The 22,266-nt window shown below is 44.7% G+C and overlaps 1 protein-coding gene across 4 annotated transcripts in view; it reads right to left on the bottom strand.

Annotated features, from left to right (window-relative positions):
* The window catches only part of SCRN2 (secernin 2), a 242,995-nt gene that overhangs the window by 29,420 nt on the left and 191,309 nt on the right, over nucleotides 1-22,266 (bottom strand). The window lies entirely within an intron of this gene.

Below are 22,266 nucleotides of genomic sequence, written 5' to 3'. Positions count from 1 at the left end.
ACATCGAGATGCCAGTCGATAGGAATCAAGAAGTGGTCTGTCCAAGGCAGTGGGAGGGGAGTGCGAGTTTTAAAATCGTGGATGTTAGTAAAAATGGGGTCCAGAAGGTGCCCTTTGTCGTGGGTGGCCTCTGCGTTCACTAGTCGTAGGTCAAAAGAGGTAAGATCAAGGAGACGTTCGGAGGCAGTTATGTCCTTGGGGTCTAGAAGATGGAGATTGAGGTCTCCTAGGATTAAAAAGTTAGGAGATGTCATTGCCATAATAGTAACAGTGTCAACGAGAGCGCTAGAGAACTTGGCTGGGGCTCCTGGAGGGCGATATATCAGAAGACCAGAGAGGGAGATTGCAGGTGAGATCTGTAAAGCAAAATGGCAGCTTTCGCAGTCATTGATATTGCCATTATCTGTTCTGCAGGCGAAATGCTCTCTGTATATTATTGCCAGGCCACCTCCTCTGCCGAGGGGTCTGTTCAGAGAGTGGATTTGGTAGCCAGGTGGTAGGGCATTAACAATATCGGAATCGGACTCTGTGCCCCCTAGGTGTGCAGCTTGGCAGGAATATAGCCCCTATCCTTTTGCAAAGCAGGGCAAATAAATATCTCCCCCACTCTTCAGCAAGGAGGAGCAAACAAACTCTCTAAGCTCTTGGTTATGGTGGTGACCACATAAATACCCCTGTGCCTTGTGCCTTGTGCCTGTCATTATGTGGTGGTAAAGACAGATGCTAACAGATAGGGAATGACACTAAGGGCCGGATAACGACTTTGGCGGTGCGTTGTCTGGTCCGCTCGGCCTCCAAAGCTGTGCTCAGACCAACCGCCAGATTTGAAGTTTCCTCCTGTCTGGCAGGCTTTGTTTTAGACGTTCCCACAACGTTGCCCTGAAAATGGGATCCACAACAGGAATGCCACAGAGTGTGAGGCAACTGGGGGCCCTTTAGGCCCCCCTTAGTTTTGTCACCACGATGGAAACCATGGCAGAGAGGAAACTTGTAATATGCTTGGCGGGACAGCGATGGTCCAGCCAAGCATTTTACTGCCGCAACACCGCCAGGGAACTGCGGTACCCTGGCCGCTGCTGCAGGGCTGTGGCTGGTCCACATTCTGTGGACCAGCAGATTCGTAACCGGGGCCTAAATGTTTTGGCTTTTGTGCAAGGCATGAGGCAAACACCTTTGGAAAGACCGGGGTTTCGAAATAATAATCCCCAACGTTTAGTCAAGGTGGAGGGGTTTCCATGCACAAACTGGGGCAAAGCAAGAGGTCGAAAAAAATATGCCCTCCAGTCCATGTGCAAGGTGGGGGCAACATACAAAATCTTCAAACTTGAACAAGGTAGGGATGGCGAAATTAATCCTATGTCTGAACAAGAAGGGGGAGGGAGTTAAAACCAGCTGCCCTACCACCCTCTTTACAATAGTTAATATTTTGCCAGGGCATGTAGTCCCCGTTTGGCCTCAGTATTTTGCAACACAATGAGGTCCTGGTCAGGTAACCACAACCCTAATCACATGTCTACAAGATACAAATGGAACAACTGGCCAGCTGTAATTCTGTTTTTGTCCGCCTTCACCAAAGAGTGTAATTAGGGTAAAGGAGGCCCGAGACAGGTAAGTCAACATCATATTCTCTTCACCATTACAAGAGCCTGGAATGTTAAAAAAAATACATAATCAAAAAAACTATTCTCTTAAAAAATTCAAGTTAAAGGGGGGTTATAGTTGGCAGCGGTGAAATAGTTACAATCCCAACCTAGAGAGAAGTGAAATTCACAAGTTATGGCATGGCCTTAACCGGAGCTCCTATCCTAACCATCTAGGCGTGTTCCCTCAACCTTCAACCACCCTCAATACAGCGTTTCCAACATGAAACGTTTCCACACATACAGTAAAACATCACATAATGTACGATATCACAAATTACATGTATAATCACCAAACATGCATCCATATACATATTCAGTCTCTAATTTACTTCTCATTTACACCTGCCGCAAGTGACAGCAGGGGTTTAACTTAGGATAGGACCTTACCTACCGTAGCTGCTCATTAAACCGATAATACAGTTCCACAGAGTTAGATGGTATGCCCCCGGTCACAACGATATCAACAATATGTACAATCATGAAACAAGAACCCTTTTAACAGCACCAGGGGCTAGAGCCACAAGGAAAACCCCAATGTCAGATGTTTTGTGCTTTTGGCACAAATATAATGCTGCACCGCTGGCAAGCGTCGTGAATCACAGGCAGTCTGTACACTATCCCTCCCACTCACACTGCACCGCTCTATGGTGCGATAGAAAACCAGCAAACTCATTATGGACCACTCTTGCACACATACGCACTTGGCACCCTAATACGGTGCCACTGGTACCCAGTAGGTCAATGGATAACGCACTCTGCAGACTCCGTGGCCCCAGCCTCCACCAACCCTCTAGTTCACCCCAATTGTCTGTACCCCAGGATGGTAAATAACCAACCCCACCTCCCAGACACAAGGCTGCACAAGGCCTAAGCCACTTTATCTGGGTCCTGGGGAAGCAAGTGGGAATATGTAGTAAGTTTAATTAAGAGGTAGACGTTAACAATGGGAGTTTAGCAGCCACTTGAGAAGTTCACCCACAGGACTCAAAACACAAAGGAGTTGACCCGCTTCCAAACTGTCTTGTAAGCGTTCTTGAAACCCAGTCAACCTCTATTGCTACTACCTGGCGCCAAGATGTCTTCAGGAGGGGCCAGGTGAGGAGAGGGCTGTTGGTCCACCTCGATGCGGGGCTAAAAGGGAACAACCGATGAATGGAGAGTAACACAGGGGTGTCTTTCGATAGCATTAGGCCCCCCAAAAGGTACACAATGATAAGGAGGGTGCCCAGGCAATTCGGGCACTGCGGTGGGTGCGTGTTGGTATGAGTCGCGCCAGACACATCAGGTCACAAACAGGATGAGTTTCAAAATCCGTATCTCCTTGGAAATGAGGCACTATGACTGGTGCACGTTGATACAGGTTTCACCAGGCAATTCCGGTCACACACAAAGAAAAGTTGCAAATTCTGTTCCTCCCTGGACAGGAGGCACCCGTCTGAAGCACAATGAGAAATTTGCACAAGACCTGTCCGATCTCACGCACAGGTTCAGCAGAGCCACATAAGGTAGAATGCAGCAATACTATGGCTACGGCACCAACTTTGAGGGTCACATGTGATGCGACACGATTGACGAAGCAGGCCACCTTGGATCCCGCAACCACTGAATCTGCTCACCACCAAGACACTTATGAGTGTTCTGGTTCCTGCGCTTCAGGAACCACACGCATTAGCTGTGGGCAAGGTTTCAGAGGTCCGCACCAGGCAATCTGGTCTCCAGGGACAAATCTTTTTCACGCTCACACCACGTAACCTGTTGGGATTTAGTAGCTGATGTGGGCACATGAGAGGGTGCTGCTCTCCACGTGTAAGTTAGATAGTTTAGGTCCCCCGTAGGATATCTTTGGTGTCCCCGAGATCCCACAGAGAACAAGACGCCCACCAACGGGCCCCTGGAGAACACACTTTAGGGCACTGCACTTCAGCAGGCCTCAGCTATTCAGAAAGGGCACACTGTCCCCTTCAATGGCAGTAATCGTACATGTGCACAACAGAGTCCTCTAGAAATGTGAACCCACACAGTCCGGTTCTCCGGTCCAGCGTCCCCAAAAGCGTATCTTCCCCTTTGCTAAAGGATGGCACCCACAGTTATACTATTATGTGCCTTTGAAGTTAGGGGGTGGTGTAGGGTTTTCTCTTTGAACCACAGATGTCTACCCTAAATTGTAGGTCTGTCTGCCATGGGGCCGTGAAATATAGATCTTAATCTATACCTGGGTCATGATCCGGGCCAGGAGGCCAAGTGTCAAATACCTCACTGTCCTATCTATTTCATACGACCCTCAAATGGCAGAGGTCTGTTGTTCACAATTGTTCCTATTGTATGCCCATGGTTTATAGCGTTTGCTGTGGAATGCACAGATGTGCTTCCCCAACCCTTGGTGTCCACTGGAGCCAGGCACAACGGAACACGAGACTCAGAGCACAGAAATGCCCATATTCCATAAGTAGAAAAGAGTTGGAATGCACTCCGGTTCAGCTCAAGGCTCTCAATGTAGAAGAAAAATTCAAGATCCAAGAATGTGTGCAGACCAGAAGAGTGTTAAGTCCCATTAGCCTGTGTATATGACAGAATTGTCTGGTGCGTCGTCACGCACCATCTTCAAGATGCAGTGCCATTCGACTTCCATTTAAAAAAGTCAAAAAACAAGAAACCACTATTTGTTAAAGTAATCCACATGTATTCAATCTTTTCCATTCAATTTCAAAACAGTGTCTCCCTGGGAACATGAGGTTTCATGAACTCTTGGACAAATGTTGGACAAATCATTGGACGTGTAAACTGTCACTAATTCATATCTATTCTATTTTTGTTGGAATATTAATTTTGATTATATTTACAGTCCACCTGTTAGCATCAATTAATTTTTCTTCATTTGTAGGAATGTGTTGGGAATGAGCAGTTCTTGTATGTGTATACGTTTTATGTATTTTCTTTATGTTTACTTCTTTGGTTTACTATTGAGGGAGGGTTTTAACTTGATTGGTTGCACCTGAAGTACTCACGATGGGTTTAAAACGAGCATTTTTTCTCACTCTCTGCCTTGTTGGTTTCACAAACTACAACACGGCTGATTATATCGTTTTAATACCGTGATTAGAGATTGCATATCGGTGACCATGTGAGTTGATCATTAAGTTTGTGGGCAAAGTTCGGCATGGGTTTTAGAAATACCTTATGTTTCTTTCTTTCACATTTAGGACATTATTTATTTTCGTAAGCATGGATTCTATTATACTAAGCATGTAGCACGCTGGTGGTGTTAGGCTCAGTACACAAAGATTATTGTGAGTTCAAGTTGTAGCATATGTTTCAGTTTAATACAGAACAGAGATCTGTTTATTTTAGCTCATTTTTCACATGTAGCGCACAATCGTTTTTGTAAGCATGGATTTTCTTTTTTCTTTTTTTTTTGTCCTCATTTTCGCCCTTGGTATATTGCATAGAAGCACTAGGAGAGAGGAATATACTGTCACAGATAAACTGGTAGTGCCGACAACCAACAAAGTCAGTGTGGACACACAGTATATTCAGACCCCACCAAGAAGCGCCACAATTTGAGGACCATAGAAGGGAGCTGTTGCAGCAGTTCAATACCCATTACAAGTGGGGGAACCATGGTGTTGGGTATATTGAGGAAAGGAACAGACCAAGCAGCTTAATCATAGGACAGTGGGGGGAAAAAAAAAAACCCCACCATCGAATGCCAACTAACCCAAATTCAAAAGGGACCAAAAATTACGTTTATCAGGGTTGCCAGATCTTGCTAGGTCGACTTTGGAAGCTTGCAGGACTGAGATGCGCCAGTCTAATAATGTAGGGGGTACTGGGACCTTCCATTTCCTCAAAATTTCTCTTCTAGCCAACAATATACAATAAAAAAGAAGATTTTTAGCGGGGCCTCGAACCTCTGCTGATGTTCCAAAAATTGCAAGCATTGCATTGATCGAGATCTGAAAGCCCAGGAATATAGTCAACTGTGCACTAATCGAATTCCAATAGGGGAGCAGCAATGGACATTCGAAGAACATATGTATGTCGGAGGCTGCCAACAACCCGCGCTTAGGACACGCCACATGAGAATCAGTTGAAAATTTCGATAACCGCTGTGGTGAATAGTACGCCCTATGTAGGGTAAAAAGATGGTTCCTGCGGAGCCAAGCCGGTTTCACAATGTCCCACATGATCTTAAAGGAGGAATACAGCAAATTCTCGAGGTCCTGACCAATAAAAGAGGAGCTCCACAGCGTCGCTGGTAGTATATATTCGCCGTCGACCTCTTCTAATAGTAAATTATACCAGACTGAGATCTCCTTACTTGCAGGTGGTTTGTCCAGCATCAAGGCCCCTATGCTACTATCTCCTCCCAGTTGGTATCTACCCCTGACAGAACTCTGCGAGTGGGCCCAGCTCGCAATCTGTAGATATTTAAATCTAGAAAGACCCTGCCCTATTCTAGCTAATAAAGAGTCCCAAGGGAGCAAAGAGCTTTCTATAAAAAGGTCCCCCCAGACCAGCCTCTCTCAACGGTGTCGCAAGGCTATCCAGAAGCCATGCCGGACATCCCAGGGAATCCCACATAGGTGACCTGCCTGCAAAATAACCCACTTTTATGGCACCTCTTAGTTTAACCCACTTTTTTATCATTCCCAGCAAGAGCTTCAGCTTCACCTTTAAAAAAAATTTAGGGTCCCCAAATTAAAAAAAAAACCCTGCTGGCCTACCCCCTCTCCTCTAAGTAATGCAGCAAACATGCTACCAATTCCCAAGTTCGTAGGCATTTTAAGCAGCATCCTAGCGTGGGAGAATTGAAAAGCCCACGCATATAGTTGCAAGACCACCCTTTTCCCTCCGGCGCCTGATTTTCTTCTATGCTATCCGGGGTATGCGATCATTCCAAATAAAAGAACTAATGTCTCCTTGAAGTTTAGCTATAGTGGAGGGCTCAAAGTACAACGGAACAACGGAACAGTATTAAACAAAAAGGAGATTTTGGGTAAGATAGACATTTTAATAAGATTACCTCTACCCAAAATGGAAAAGGGGAGTCTTCTACAATCTCTCGCTGCTGTAGTAAAATTCAACATTGCGATTTTATCTATGTCTTGGACAATGGTGAGACCGAGATATCGCATAGAGCGGCTCAACTGGGCCCCTGCCACTGGCTCAGGATCATTCCACAGCTTCATCTCCGTCTTAGACGGATTGATTTGATAACCAGATATCTCACCATAATCATGAGCCAAAGCGATCACGGAAGGGACGGCAGTGCGCAGATCTGAAGAGAAGATGAGAATATCATCCGCGTACAGGGCTACTTTCCTCTCCCATCCCCTATAGATAAAAGACTTGATGTTACAGTCATCCCTCAGCCGTTGGGCAAAGGGTTCTATATATAAATCAAATAGGAGAGGAAAGAGGGGGCAGCCCTGCCGGGTACCCCGAGTGATGTTAAATGGGTCTGATAGTTCTCCATTGACCAGTAAAGAGGCCGTGGGATTCTGATAGAGCAGACTCACTGCTCTACAAAAACCCTCCCTGATGTTGAATTTGCCCAAGAACCCCGACAGGAATGTCCAATTCACCCTGTCGAAGGCCTTGGTAGCATCCAACGTGATAATAGCAAGGGGAAGGGAGTCCTTAGTCGCCATATCAATAGCTCCCACAAGATCGTAGGTGAGTTCAAAGAGCTGGTGACCCCTCACAAAATCCCGCTGGCCATGATGCAGGATAGCCGGTGCCACCACCCCCAATCTACTGGCTAGAACAGACGTAAAAAGCTTGTAATCCGCATTTAAGATGGAAATCGGTCTGTATGAACCACAACTAGCTGCTGAATTACCTGGCTTCAGAATCAAAGTAATAGAAGCATCATTCCAAGAGTTAGGGGGAGACAGCCCTACCTGGAAAATCTGGTTAAACAACAGGGTTAAAAAGGGGACTATTGTTGGCAGCAGGGCCAAATAGACCTCAGAGGGGAGGCCATCAGGTCCCGATGCCTTGCCCTTCTTACTGTTGGAGATGGCACGACTAACCTCTTCCTGTGAAATAGATCTATCTAAGGTGGCCCTCTGTTCAGACGAAAGGGAGGGGAGGGACACTCTCCTCAACCAGTCATCAACTTGCCTCGCCTCCATATGCTTATCCTCGTGATAGATGTTCTTAAAAAAAATCACGGAAGGCTCTCCTAATATCGTCATCAGCCGAATAGGTCACATCATCTACCTTTATTTGATCTATGTTGTTTCTGACTCGATCGGTTTTAACCTTCCAGGCTAAGAGCTTCCCAGCCCCTTCTCCATATTGAAAATGGGCCAGCTTACTAGCCTCCCATCTCTGGAGAACCCGGGCATTCAAGATTGAGCCCAGTTCCCCTTTTAAAGTGAGTAGCTTATTTTGCCATTCTTTCAAGATTTCTGGGGAAGCAACAGGATGTAGCAAGATATTCTCTTATTCATGTCGGATTCCAGAGAGGAGACCGCTTCTCTGTAAATCTTCTTTTTATATGAGGCCTTGTTGGTTATTAGGCCTCGGAAAAAGGCTTTAAATGCATCCCAGACGCAACCTGGGGAAGCGGACCCGATGTTATAAAAAAAAAAAATTGTGCTTCAGTTTTTAAAAAGGTAATGTCATCAGGAGCCACGAGTAATGAACGATCAAACGACCAAGTTCTCGGCGGGTTTTTTAACAGCCCACCCAGTTCCAAACAGATGGCCGCATGATCTGACAGATGGAAAGGAAGATGAGAGATGTTTTGCACTGAGTTAACTAACTGCTGGCTGATCAGGATGTAATCGATTCGTGACTGATGGTGATATTTATAGTTGCGAAATGAAATGCCTTGCTGGAGCCCAGATCTTAATCTCCATATATCAACATAGCCAAACTCCTTCATTTTGTCAAGTAAAAAGGCCCTAGTTTTAGAGGGGTTTATCGGTCCATTAGTTGAGGATTTATCTAATTTGGGGTCTAAGACTATATTAAAGTCTCCTGCCAGGACAGTCGGCTCTGGGAAGGAGAGTAGTTGGGAAAACATAGAACCCAAAACTGAAGGATCGTCTTGGTTGGGCCCATAGTAGCCCACTATAGTAACAGGAGCCCCCGCAACAACTACAGAGACTATAACCCACCTACCCCCCGGATCCACCAATTTGTCAATTAACCTTGCTTTTAGAGATTTTTTAAAGATAATCGCAACTCCTCTAGTATTTGAAGATTGTGTAGTAGACACAAAAGTTGACCCACCTATTTTTTTTTTTTAACAACAGAGAGGATCTCAGTATCAGTGAGATGGGTCTCTAGTAATACAAGAACCTGAGCGTCTGAGTCCCGAAGATATTGCATTATCTTCCACTTTCTTGGGTTGGTACGCAGGCCGTTAATATTCCAAGAAATAATTTTTAACTTATCCATAAGAACAACTTCCCCCGCCCAATGACTAATGACTAAGGCTAAAAAAAAACTACAGTGCCTACTGATGTTTACCATGGGACTTGTAACTCTCCAAAGACAAAAAATTAAGACAGAGCAGAAAATGAGGTTTTTTTTAAAGTTTTTTCCCTTGCCCCCCCCGTGACCTCCTGAACTCCCCCTCCCCCCATGGGAAACCCTTGTTCTATCTATCTGGATGGTCCAGAAGATAGCGCCCCTACTGAGTTCCCGTCCTATCTAAACTTGCACTTATCCGTGCAAAAGAAAAAGGAAAAAAAAAAAGACCACATAAGGAAGAAAATCAAGGATATAAGTTTAAGATGTACAATGTTCATATTTCACTATGTGCCAGTATTCCACTGTTATTTCTCTATTGCGTTATAATATTCTAGTGACTTATAACCTCCAGTAGCCTTTTTTGTTCGTGTATATTCATTTTTATATATTTTTTTTTTTTTTCCTCTTTTTCCCTTCTTCCCTCTCTTTTTCAACTCCTAACTTTAACTAGGCATGTTCCCAGGCATCATGCTCTCCTTAAATTTTTTCCATTTTAAATAGAGGCCCCCTTACTCTTATCTTTATCTTTCCCTCTCCCCAAGGACATCAGCAGTTCGTCGGCTGCTTGTACTGATCTGATATTATGCATTGTGTTGTTGTGCATAACCTTCTGAGCTGCCGGAAACACTAGTTGGGCTACGGCCCCCAGGCTCCTAAAGGCTTCGAGCCTCCTCCCAAACTCCCACTGTTTGTCAAGTGTGGCCCTCGAGAGGTCGGACCTAATCTGAAAGTTAAAACCCTTCCCACTCACAGACTTCTGCTTAAGGGCTAAGCTCAAGATGGTCTCTTTGAGAGTATAGGTATGAAAATGCACTAATATTTTCCTAGGCTTTGTCCTTTGAGGGTTCTTCCTAAAGGGATCTCTATGGATACGTTGAATGTCTGTAGACAGCTCTTCCACCGATTGATCTAATCTCAAAGACTCCTTTAGCAGTTGGATAATATATTGCTTGATGTCTGACCCCTCACTACCTTCTGGAACATTGAGAATGCGGAGATTACTACGACGCGCATTATTCTCCAATGACTCCACCCTCTCCGCCAGCATCTGATCCTCCTTCCTGAGCTTGACGATGTCAGCCTTAGCTTCGTCCAAGTGCAGCGAGAGACCCGTCACTGTATCCTCCAACCCTCTGTTCTTGAAGCTAGAAGGTCAACTTTGCTGTCCAAAGACTCACAAAAATTCCGAATTTCTGATTGAATAGCAGAGGACGCCTCAAAGCCTTTCTTGATATCTGCTGACAAAGACGAAAACATTGTTTGTAGGTAGGTGGCCAAATATGGATTGTCGCTATTATCCATCAAAGTATCTGAAAGGGCCATCGCCCCGGGACCCCGAAGGTCCCCCCCTTGTGACGCGGTCTCTTTTGGGGGCCCAAGTGACGGAGTAGCTAGGAATGATACAGAAGAAGGTGGAAGAATCGGGGGCAAGGAGGAATGCGAAGGCTCTATAACTTTGTTGGTAGGAGTATAAATAGGAGGTGCAGTGAGCGACCCCTCAGGGTTCTCGCTCAAAATTAAAGAACCATCCAAGATATTAACAACCTCCAACTCAGCCTCAACCCCAGCCTCTGCCCCACCTTGTGCCACCCTTATCTCACTGGGTTCATTGGTATTGATATCAGCATCAACACCCACATCTTCAACTTGGCCCTGCGTCGTACTGGCAGTAGTGGAGACAATTTCTTCAATAGTAGGGGTAGTAGATGCAATAGCCCCCGGGGGTTCCAGTGATGCCATCAAGTAAGAGGCGCTTTCAGAAAGTTGCTGGTCTGAGAGACGTAGAACCTGCGGAATCACCTTAAAGTAGGACCGCAGCGACGGTGTTATCCTTGACCCAATAGTGTTAGCCAACTTGGAGTTTTTAGAACTCTTTGCTGTCTTTGCTGTTTTGCAGGTGAAAGCTCATTTTGCTTTAACTTCACCAGATAGATAAGAGGAGACTTTCTTCCTTGAGGAGATAACCTGAGTTATCTGACTTAAATCAGGTATTTGATGGTTGCTAGCACTGGAGGGCTCTAACTCTAGCCCAGACTCAGTCCCAGGGTTATCAGTGTTTTTAACCACCTTACTAATAGGAGCGCGCTTCCCCCTCCTTCTGTTTATCTGTTTTAAAGTTGGAGAGGATCCCGGGTTTACCGACAAGACAGGGCCCTCCGGATCTTCAGATGCAGACACAGGGCTATACACACCTTGCCCCCCCGGTTTGCTTTGGGCCCCCAGAACTACCCCCACAGCCGTGTCAGCCACTGTTTCTCTGCCTACCTCAGTCGCCTCCTCCTCCTGTAGCATCTGTTTCAGTTTAATACACAACAGAGATCTGGTCATTTTAGCTCATTTTTCACATGTAGCGCACAATCGTTTTTGTAAGCATGGATTTTCACACACTGAGCATTCAACACGTTTGATCAATGGGGTATAGTGCATGATGGTTGTTGTAGGCATTTTTGAAGCACAGGATTCTTTATGATTCTGATGGGTTTTCTTTCAGGTTACAACTACCCCTGAGGAAGGGTCCCTGGCCCAAAATGCATTGGGTTTCATAACAGCATGGTCCCAGGATGTAAAGCGAATTCTGTTGTGTTTTGGGATAAAGGCCTTGTCATATAGTTACTCATTGCCTATATACTGTGTTAAGTTAGCATGAGCTTATTAAATGTTTTAAACGCCAATTTACTTTTTGCTGCTTCTGCACACGACACATAATTGTTGTTTTAGCTTTCAGCCTAGTAGAGCGTTGTGATTTACTCAAGAATAATATGTTATTGCTCTGATATCAGCTTTGCTTGGTAAACTGTGTCTGTACAGTGAGTGCTGAAGCCTTCAAGGATAACTCGACACAGTGGTGTTGTGAGGTCTGATCTTCGCACCTTCCTAGACATAACATAAATGCAAGCGGCAGCCAAATTCTGGCTTTAGGCACGTTTTATATTGCTCCACACAGAGCACACGACACACTTGATGGTGCTTCGCATGCAGAGAGCTGGTGGAAGATGATGTGATCCCTTACCACTAGGATCTTGAGGTATGGGGCCGCCCTGCTAAAACCCAAAGAGACCTTCTTAGATATAATATAATATGCTAGTTAGGGAGGGTGAGAATTAGGTGTTGTTAACTCCTATTCATTACAGCATTTTAGCATGTTGTCACCTTTTGCATTCTATGGACTAGTAACTATGCTGATAACTTTGCTTCTTATAATATGTTTGCTGGTTTTATCTAAGATACTGCGTTTGAGAACACTGCATTAGTAAATAAATATTTCAAATGTGCACGCGTCCTCATTTACTCCACGTTCTGGTTTGAAATGATTGTATAACGAAAGAGTGTTCATGTGTTCCACGTGACCTGAGGTATTCTAAGTTCATGTTCTGGTTTGTCTAAACATTGGGAGTTCATAATGACCAATGAGACACTGTAGCTAGCTCGGTAAGGGGATTCTGGGTACTAAGGTGAGTTTTTGGCACACCCTAATTCACTGAGGTTACAAGTCTCTATGCACAGTTCTGTAGGAGAACGGAATCCCTGCTACATGGCGCCCATACGTTGGTGGTCTTATTTCATGACACTTGAGTAGTACATCATTCAATCCTTAACCCCTTCACTGTCGTTTCCGGAAAACGGTGGTGTCGGAAAAAACCTACCTGTTTGTGAAATAGGTCTTTTCAAGCTTGAATCTTTCTAAACGGTCTCCTTGAATTACTACCCAGTTGTGCTACAAAGTTTACTTTGTCCTTTTACGTTTCTGTGTCGTCATGGCCGCTGCCGTGGACATTCCGCAGCATAGTCGCATTGCGGTGTGCAATCATTTGCAGAATTACAATGTCCCCGTGGATGGCATGGCCGTGATAATGGTGGGGAGTGCGGAGGTAGCTTACCCATACGAAATCTTTTATTCGTGGGCGATATTCTCGGCTGTGGACGGAACTTCAGGTGTGTTCCACACATACACTCCCACCCCTGTGCCGAATGAATATACACCGTACAGGGCACAGGAAGTTCCGATAGATACTTGGCAGCATCGCGTTTGATTTGGTGGCGCCCTCCCCCATTCTTTGACCGCTCCGAGGTTAGGTCCTTTGTCCATTCCAGGCACGAATTGGCCTGTTTTGGCTGGCTTTACTCCTCATCCTCAACACGGCAATTGTACCGTTGTTGAACTACGTAGACTACATGTAGTCTCCATTAGCGTTATTCGAGCGTTGGTGCAATACATAACCCGTAATCTTCCGGGTGGGGCCCCAGAAGGTGCGGCACTTCCTGCGGGACAGGGTGGTATGAAGCTCAGTCCCGTGATGGTCAATGCTGTGATGGGCAAGCGTCCCCAAGATAAAGATGATTTTCCTTTCTGGCTTGCCGCAAAATTTGACCAGCTGGAAGCTGTATTTCGCGTTAGCGAGGATTATTGTAGCGGCTTAAAAAACCGTGGGTCGCAATAGTAGGGGTCTCAAGCCTTTTTCTACTAAAGAGAAAACGCAACCCCAAGGGCAGAAGACTGACACGGACGTTCAGCCCAAGTCCAAGAAACAAAATTGGCTTTAAAAACAAAAACAGGGAAAGCAACAGAAACAGGAGTCTCGTCCTGCGTCTCCATTGCCTGCGCCCCCAGAACGTATTTATGACTTGCGCGATCGCGCGAAGATTAAATCACCTGATCGTTTTCAGGTTTCTGATCAACGCTCTCCTCGTTCTTTTCAGGATTCATCGGCCTCGGCGACCGGTGGTGGAGGAGGCAGAAGGGGTCGGGTGGCCAGCAAGGACGTGACCAGCCCCGCCCAAAAGACAGTACAGGCAAGCAGGACGGCTCTACACCGAAAAGACCCCAGTTTCAAAAGAAGAAGGTCGCCGCTTTAAAAGCCAGATATGCCACAGATAGTGAGAACGCAGCTTCGGAATCTGACATGGGCTCTGAACTTGCTGGACAGCGCGGCTGTGATTACCATATTGCGTGAGGCCCTGCGTCCACTACTGAAGGTGACAGCGACTGACCGTTATGTTGTAGTTGAAACAGCTGACACCAGAGTTGCTCCCCCTGACAGACTTTATGAAATTGTCCTGTTAATCGAAGGTGACATATAGCGTACCATAAAAGGGATATTTCGGGAAAATCTTTAGTCTACGTATGACATTTTGTTATCTGAGGTTGACTGGCCCCCATCTTTTGTGCTCGCAGCTCCGCGAGGGGAGGAGGTAATCCTCCCTAGTTTCGCGCACACAGTCTCGAAGGAGCATGCGCTGAATTTTGCAGAAGAGTGGGCTAAGGCTCTAGCGCCGGCTCTGTACCATACACACTGTGGTTGGGATACATTTTCCCCACACCACGAGATTCCTTTGCGGTCTCAGCCACAACCTCAACCTCAATATCCCATTCGACGTGAAGCTAAGGCTTCCGTTGCGGAAATCCTTGAACAATTGGAATATCAAGGAGTGATTGAAACATGTGTGTCACCATTGAATAACCCTCTGTTTACTGTGACCAAGCCAGACGGTTCTTATCGTTTGGTATTGGAATACCGGCATTTAAACTTGCATTGCCGTACCTGTGCAGTACATGGGTTACAAATTCAATTTTGCAAAATCGCACATTGCAGAATATACAGTGTTGTTCCTGGGCTACGAGCTCAACAATGAAGGTAGAGGTTTGGCTCCTCACTTCCTGGAGAAATGCGCACAACTGCGCGCTCCGACAACTCTGAAAAAATTACAGTCTTTACTGAGTTTTTTGAATTTCGGAAGGACATACATTACGGAATATGCCCAGCGTATCAAGCCTTTGTATGCTTTGATACAACCAACTTTTTCCAAATCATGCTGGCTGCCGGAGCACTCAGCTATTCTGCAATCCTTGCAGGCTGATCTGCTCGCTTCTAAATTCTTACTGACTCGTGACAACCACACCAACCTGGTGATAAGAATCATCCCTGGGACGGTGGGTTTCACTTACCTGACTTTTAATGAAGGAGACACAGTACCTATTGCTTACAAGTCACACTAGTACACTTCGGCTGAAATGCGTTTTTCAACTGTGGAGAAAGTTTTGACGGCTGTACAGATGGCGATTCTTAAGGAACGTGCTCTGTCACAGGCAAAACGCATGTTGGTTGTTACCCCGTGTCCTGCTTTGGAGGCAGTTACGAAAGCCAGTGTACCTAATTCAAAAGCTTTGCACCCTCGGTGGATACAATGGGCTGCTTCCTTGATGTCCCCGGATGTCACGTTTATTTTTGACGCCTCATTACGGTCGCAGGAGTACTTACAGTATGAATTCGTTCAACAAGCTCCTTTAGCTATGCGACCTTTGGAGGATTTCCATTGCATCATTTACACTGATGGTTCGGCGCAGGTTGCGCATGGCTCTAAACATGCCTACGTTTCCGCATGCGCCTTTGTGGTCGGTGCCATGGTGAACGATGAGTTCAAGTCCAGAGTAGTGCACACGCAGACTCTAGGGGACTGCACCGCACAATTGGCAGAGCTTCAGGCTCTGATGCTTGCATTGGAGTACGCAGATCGTAGTGTGACGACTCTTATTGTGAGTGACTCCTATTACTGTGTCCAGTCTTACAATGAAAACTTGTTCTTTTGGATTCAAAATCACTTTCGTGATTCCAAGGGTAGCACAATAAAACATAAAATGATCTGGGTTCGAGTGGCTGAGCTTAAAGAGCAGTTGCCACTTGTGTTTGTAATTCCTACTCTCGGCCATCAGCGTGTTGGAGTTCACGCTGTGGGTAACTCGCTTGCTGATGAAGCGGCAAAATCTGCGGTATCGACATATTTAGTTGCAGCGGTTACACGGTTCAAAAGTAAGATTGATGATGATATCTTGGCGGCTGTTGCTGCCACTGAGAAGGGAGGTAAATATCCTGCGGGGTTCCCTTCGAAGTACACATACCACTTAAGTCCCGATAAGGTTCCTTAGGTGAAAATTCCTGAAGTTGGGGAGCGGTTGATTCCCAACTCGGACCTCAGGAATACATTGATCACAGCGGCACATGAAGGTGTTGCGTCTGCGCATGCGGGCGTCTCGGCCACTGTATCTCAGTTACAACAGCGTTTCTGGTGGCGGGAACTGTACAAACAGACGCGCGATGATGTCCTTCAATGTGACATTTGCCAGCAGATTAAGCCTTCGGCTGCTGTGCGTCCGCCACAGACACAGTTGTACATATCTAATAAACCACTAGGATGCGTTTATTTAGATCAATGCGGTCCTTTTTCTTCTGATACTGCATATAAGTATATCTTAGTCGCAGTTGATTCATGCACACGCTTTGTCTGGGTCTGGCCTCACCGTAGCGCTGATTCACGGACTGTCATAAGAGATTTGCGCGTCTTTGTAGGGTTTTATGCCTGTGGTACCTTCCATTCGGATCAGGGTCCTGCTTTCGCCTCTAAGGCGTATAAGGATGCCATGATTTCGATGGGGGTCCAAGTCAAATTTCGTCTCCATACAGACCTGAGGGTAATAGTGTAGTGGAACGAATGAACCGTGACTTAAAGCAATCCTTGACAGCTCGAGTTATAGGCACTGGCAATGGCGTGCAGTGTGCTCTTAATAATCTCCCTAGAAGGTCTCTCGGTGGGCGGACCCCATACGGAATGCTCTTTGGTATCAAGATGTATGTCCCGGACCTTGACGGTCTAGACTGCGAGGCCCAAGCCACAGCCTTTGACGTAGATGAACATTGCAATGTTTTACAGGATCTACAAAAGACCTGAGACAGTCTTGCAAAGGAACATTTGCCCTCCACATCGGATGATGCGTTGCAGATCCTGGTAGTTGGCTGGCTACCCCAAGTTGGAGAACTGGTTCGAGAGAAGATCGATAACAAGAAAGAATTTGGTCCTTCCTATCGAGCTCCGGTTCCTGTGCTTGGCGTGAAGGGCACAAGAACAGTCATTTTACCACCACTTCCAGGTCGTAAGGAAAACAAGTTTATCTCTATTGACAATGTCAAGATACACAGAGTGGCTAATTCTTCTTAGTACACTGGCTGTCTCCTGTCCTTCGATTGTGAGAAATTCTGTTTTGGCCACTGCTTCTAATCCTGAGCCAGAAGTGGCCATCGATATGCCTACAATTTCCAGTCCTTTATTAAGTACTTTGCCTGGTACTAACGTTGATGAACTTGATTACACTTACCCGACTGACTTATCGATGCCTGATTTGCAAACACGTTTGGCCACAGAATCCAGATTTTTTTTTGACACGGTTTCGCATAACTCAAAAAAGCCCTCACGTTTTGCAATTTATGCCAGTTTATTTAAAAAACACTTTTTGATTTCCCCTTGGACATATATTTGGCTGATACTTTTTTCAATTTACCTTTTTATGTCAATTGGTTTTGTGTTTTATTTTTTTCAAATCGTCAATGGTCACTATGTCGAGGAGAGAACATGCATTCGACATCTAAATGGTACTTTGGCACCCCTTTCCTCATCGCATTCGGCACACAGACTGAAGAGAGACTTGACTTTTGTTAATACCAGTGCTTGGCCTGACCTTGATAGGATTGTATGGGATGCTGTTAAGTTTCAAATCCATGGCCCTTCAGAGGTTGTTAATGTCCCTAATGTGCTCAGGGTAAACATGGGGGATATGGTAAAACAAAACATACGTTCTGATGATTGGGATATTCAGACCGTAGAGGCATTGTTTTCTGATTTGAAATATTATGCTGCCTTTGATGCTGAAGATTTGTACTTAGAATCTGCTAATTATGGTGAATTATTTTGCTTCCAACATTTTGGCAACCATTATTTGCATAAAACTAATTCCAGGAGGAATGCTGTAAATTATACACAGTGGAAGCATTGCCCGGCTCCTTTACAAGGCAGTTTGAGTACCTTTTTGAAAAAGTACACTTATTTTACAATCCCGCTTCTTTTTATTTTAAAATGACAGAGACGTCCATGTCCAAGGTTAGACTTACCGATACTAAGTTGTTGTACTCTAAGTCCTTTTTAGACAAGCTGGCTATAGAAGGCTACGAGTTATGGAAGGAAACTATTGACCTTAAATCTGTTTGGGGTTCTAAAAGTTGGCAGGTACAAGGCACTGAGGCTTTGCACCTTGCATGTCTCATCCCAAATCATATGTTGTTTTTAAATTCTACCATTTCTCAAACAACATGCTTTGGATTGGCTACTTCTAAAAAATTAAATTCTCCTTCCCTACCTGATTTAGAAGAATATTCCGGGTGGAGTAATACAACTGAATTTTCAATTAGAGAGTTGCAAACTCGTTTGCAAAATTCATCCTTTAACATATCCAGTTTGAACCCAAGAGGTTGGCTGATATGGCACAGGAGTGCTGATTCATGCCAATGGCGTTTTCTGGGTTTGGCCGATGGATTTACACAAGTCAGGACTGATCCCCGTTTTGAAATTGACCATTCAGTCACCACTTATTCAGTAGGCAAGTTATGTCAGAATTGGCTCAAACATTCTACCTTGGCATCGGTCAAACTACATTTATCCAAGCTAACTGATGATGTGGATTTAAATGATTTCATAAAAGGCCCGGCTAGTGGTAGATCAAAAAGGTGGATATATGCTATTTACAATGAAATCTGGAAAACCTCAGAGATTGAGGCGGCTAAACGCCTTAGGGCCATTGATCAAGCTAATTTAGAAAAAGTGCTTGCAGTTGTAGATAATAGCATTAACATGCTTTCTTCCCGCATTTACACGTTAGATAATATAGTGTCTTCTGTTGTTGATATTGTGCAAGATGAAGTGTCTGTGTTATACCATGGTCAAAATCAATTGCATTCCATTATGCAATTTGCGTGAACCCTGCAGACGCTTAAGTCTGGGAAGGTGCCTTGGAATTACATGAACGTCTCCTCCCTCTTTGCCCCTTTTAATCTGACTGACAAGCAACGCTTACTTTCAATGAGAGATGCCTCTTTTTCTATGTTACACATTGAAAGGTTGGAGTCTTTACCGTTTTCTGTGGCAGAAGCCACTGCACCAACATGGCTTATCCACGGGTTAATCACGTTATCATTTGCTTTGTTTAAATTTACAAATTGTATGTGATATATTGCGATAGGCAGATACGAACCACTAGGTAGTTAATTTCTACATGAAGCCTGGTCGCTTCCGTTTACTTACAGATGCCTAAAAGACGAGAAAGAAGTTTATCTTAAAGGTGAAGAGTGCACAGAGACACCAGATCACTCATTAATGTGTAGACATATGCAATTACATGGTTCTTGCAACCAAGAACGGCCAAATTTAGCCTGTGTTTTGAAAGGTACTCCCGTTCCCGCAATCGTCCCCACTTTCACATTACTAGCAAACGGCAGTTATTTACTTTTAAATAATGAAGATTGTTGTGGGTTAATTAGAGGTATTGCTTATGTGGTTACAGTGTCTGAACGTGTGGTTTGTTGCAAAAACGTTCTGTATCCTCCTCCGCATGGGAACTCGGATGTTTCCATCTGGCCGCGGATTCCAACCTTGATGGCAGAGTTCAATGGAATGAGTAGAATAAGAGCCCTTTAGTCTCAAAAAGAAGTGGCCCTGAGTTCAGCTCATGAAACATTTGTCCTTCACGTCGCCAACACCCGCACAGTGGTGCAGGCGCTATTAAATACTGACTTGCCATTGCATTTCAGCGAGCTGATTCATTCAATCTTTAACGCATCCTCCACTTCTGGCCTTGCACACTTTTTTAAGATAGTTAGCAGTGGTCTTGTAACTTTGAAAAGATATTTGGAGTCATCCCTGCTTTCTTTCTTTCGATATTTTCGAGCTTATTTGGTGGATTTCCTGTTTTGCTGGCGTTGGCTGCAGGCGTTCTGGTGATATTTTGTTTTATTAAGAATGGATGCCCATCCTGTGTTACACGACGCGCAGCACCAACTTGTACTGTTTCGCAACAGGATGCTTGAATACTATGGCACGCTGCCGCTTGCCACCTTAAGCGCAGCATATGGATTATCTTTTCGATTTTCCTATTTTACATGTGTCCAGCCTGTCTTTCATTGCCTGAGCTGCGATTTCGAGTGGGCCCTTGATTTGTGTCTCTGCAAGACGGTGTCTCCTCACGTGGATTTTAATCGACTGATGAGTACCTTAGTTGCTCATGAGTTGGTTTGTTCTGACGAAAGGATTATGGCCTTGGCAGCGATGCATGGACTAATGGGTCGTTGGAACATACTCGCAGCAGCGCAAGATTTCTTGACACACGGCTTTATTGAGAACCCACCGAGTTGTCCTCTGATGATGCTAGAGGCTCCGGTACTTGAAGAGATGTATGTTCTTTCCCGCTATTGAATTGGATGGCTGAACTGTTTTCGGATGATGACAGTGACTTCCTGCTGGAGGCTGTTGCTGCTTATTTTGCATATTCAGTCCTGGCCTGAAGACTGTTAATGATTTTTGTGGACATATCGATATTTGGTTAAAAAAAATTTTTTACATTATGTGCACATTTTTTACCACCCAGGCCTATAGACTGGAGTACATGCGAACAATAAATTGGCAAGTTGGAATTTTTGATTTGGCTGACGAAAACGTTTTTTGTACCTATTCTAAATTTGACCTGGAAGATCGTTCTTGAACTCTGCTTTCAGGATAGGCCCCTTGCCTTATCTTATCTTATCTTATCCGTGCTCGGATCAACGGGGGATGTCATATAGTTACTCATTGCCTATAAACTGTGTTAAGTTAGCATGAGCTTATTAAATGTTTTAAACGCCATTTTACCTTTTGCTGCTTCTGCACACGACACATAATTGTTGTTTTAGCTTTCAGCCTAGTAGAGCGTTGTGATTTACTCAAGAATAATATGTTATTGCTCTGATATCAGCTTTGCTTGGTAAACTGTGTCTGTACAGTGAGTGCTGAAGCCTTCAAGGATAACTCGACACAGTGTTGTTGTGAGGTCTGATCTTCGCACCTTCCTAGACATAACATACATGCAAGCGGCAGCCAAATTCTGGCTTTAGGCACGTTTTATATTGCTCCACACAGAGCACACAACACACTTGATGGTGCTTCGTATGCAGAGAGCTGGTGGAAGATGATGTGATCCCTTAACACTAGGATCTTGAGGTATGGGGCCGCCCTGCTAAAACCCAAAGAGACCTTCTTAGATATAATATAATATGCTAGTTAGGGAGGGTGAGAATTAGGTGTTGTTAACCCCTATTCATTACAGCATTTTAGCATGTTGTCACCTTTTGCATTCTATGGACTAGTAACTATGCTGATAACTTTGCTTCTTATAATATGTTTGCTGGTTTTATCTAAGATACTGTGTTTGAGAACACTGCATTAGTAAATAAATATTTCAAATGTGCACGCGTCCTCATTTACTCCACGTTCTGGTTTGAAATGATTGTATAACGAAAGAGTGTTCATGTGTTCCACGTGACCTGAGGTATTCTAAGTTCATGTTCTGGTTTGTCTAAACATTGGGAGTTCATAATGACCAATGAGACACTGTAGCTAGCTCGGTAAGGGGATTTTGGGTACTAAGGTGAGTTTTTGGCACACCCTAATTCACTGAGGTTCCAAGTCTCTATGCACAGTTCTGTAGGAGAACGGAATCCCTGCTACAGCCTTGATGGGCATTTCCCAGGCATTTGATGATCAGAATTACGCCGCCTCTGTTTTGAAATTGAATGGAAAAGATTGAATAAATGTGGATTACCTGGACGAATAGTGGCTTCTTGTTTCTTGACTTTTTTTAAATGGAAGTCAAATGGCAGTGCAGCTTGAAGCTGGTGCGTGATGACACACCAGACAATTCTGTCATATTCCTAGAAAGAATGGGTGAGCAACCCAATGTACCCTTGCGGGCTTGGGCAAATGATAAATGGAGAAAAATAGGCCAGCAAGGGACTTTATTCAAGTTATTAATATCAGCAACTTTGGGACTCTGATTAATTAGGAACCCACACTACTGAAAGTTAGTGGCTGAGAATAAAAGGGATCTCTAAAACAAGAGGATAATGTTACCACACTAACAAAATAAATGAATACAATAACCAGGATTTTGTGTCAGGTCCAAACTTCTGAAATAAAGTAGCACAATGACTTCAACTTCAACTCAAAGAGTAAATGAAAATCAATCATGGTTGATGAATAATGTGCAGAATTGGACTCAATAGTCGAC

This window comes from Lissotriton helveticus, chromosome 5_1 (assembly GCF_964261635.1).
Source record: "Lissotriton helveticus chromosome 5_1, aLisHel1.1, whole genome shotgun sequence".
In the NCBI taxonomy this organism is placed as follows: domain Eukaryota; kingdom Metazoa; phylum Chordata; class Amphibia; order Caudata; family Salamandridae; genus Lissotriton; species Lissotriton helveticus.
The sequence above is the reverse complement of the archived record's forward strand: the minus strand, read 5'-3'. Positions and strand labels throughout refer to the sequence as shown.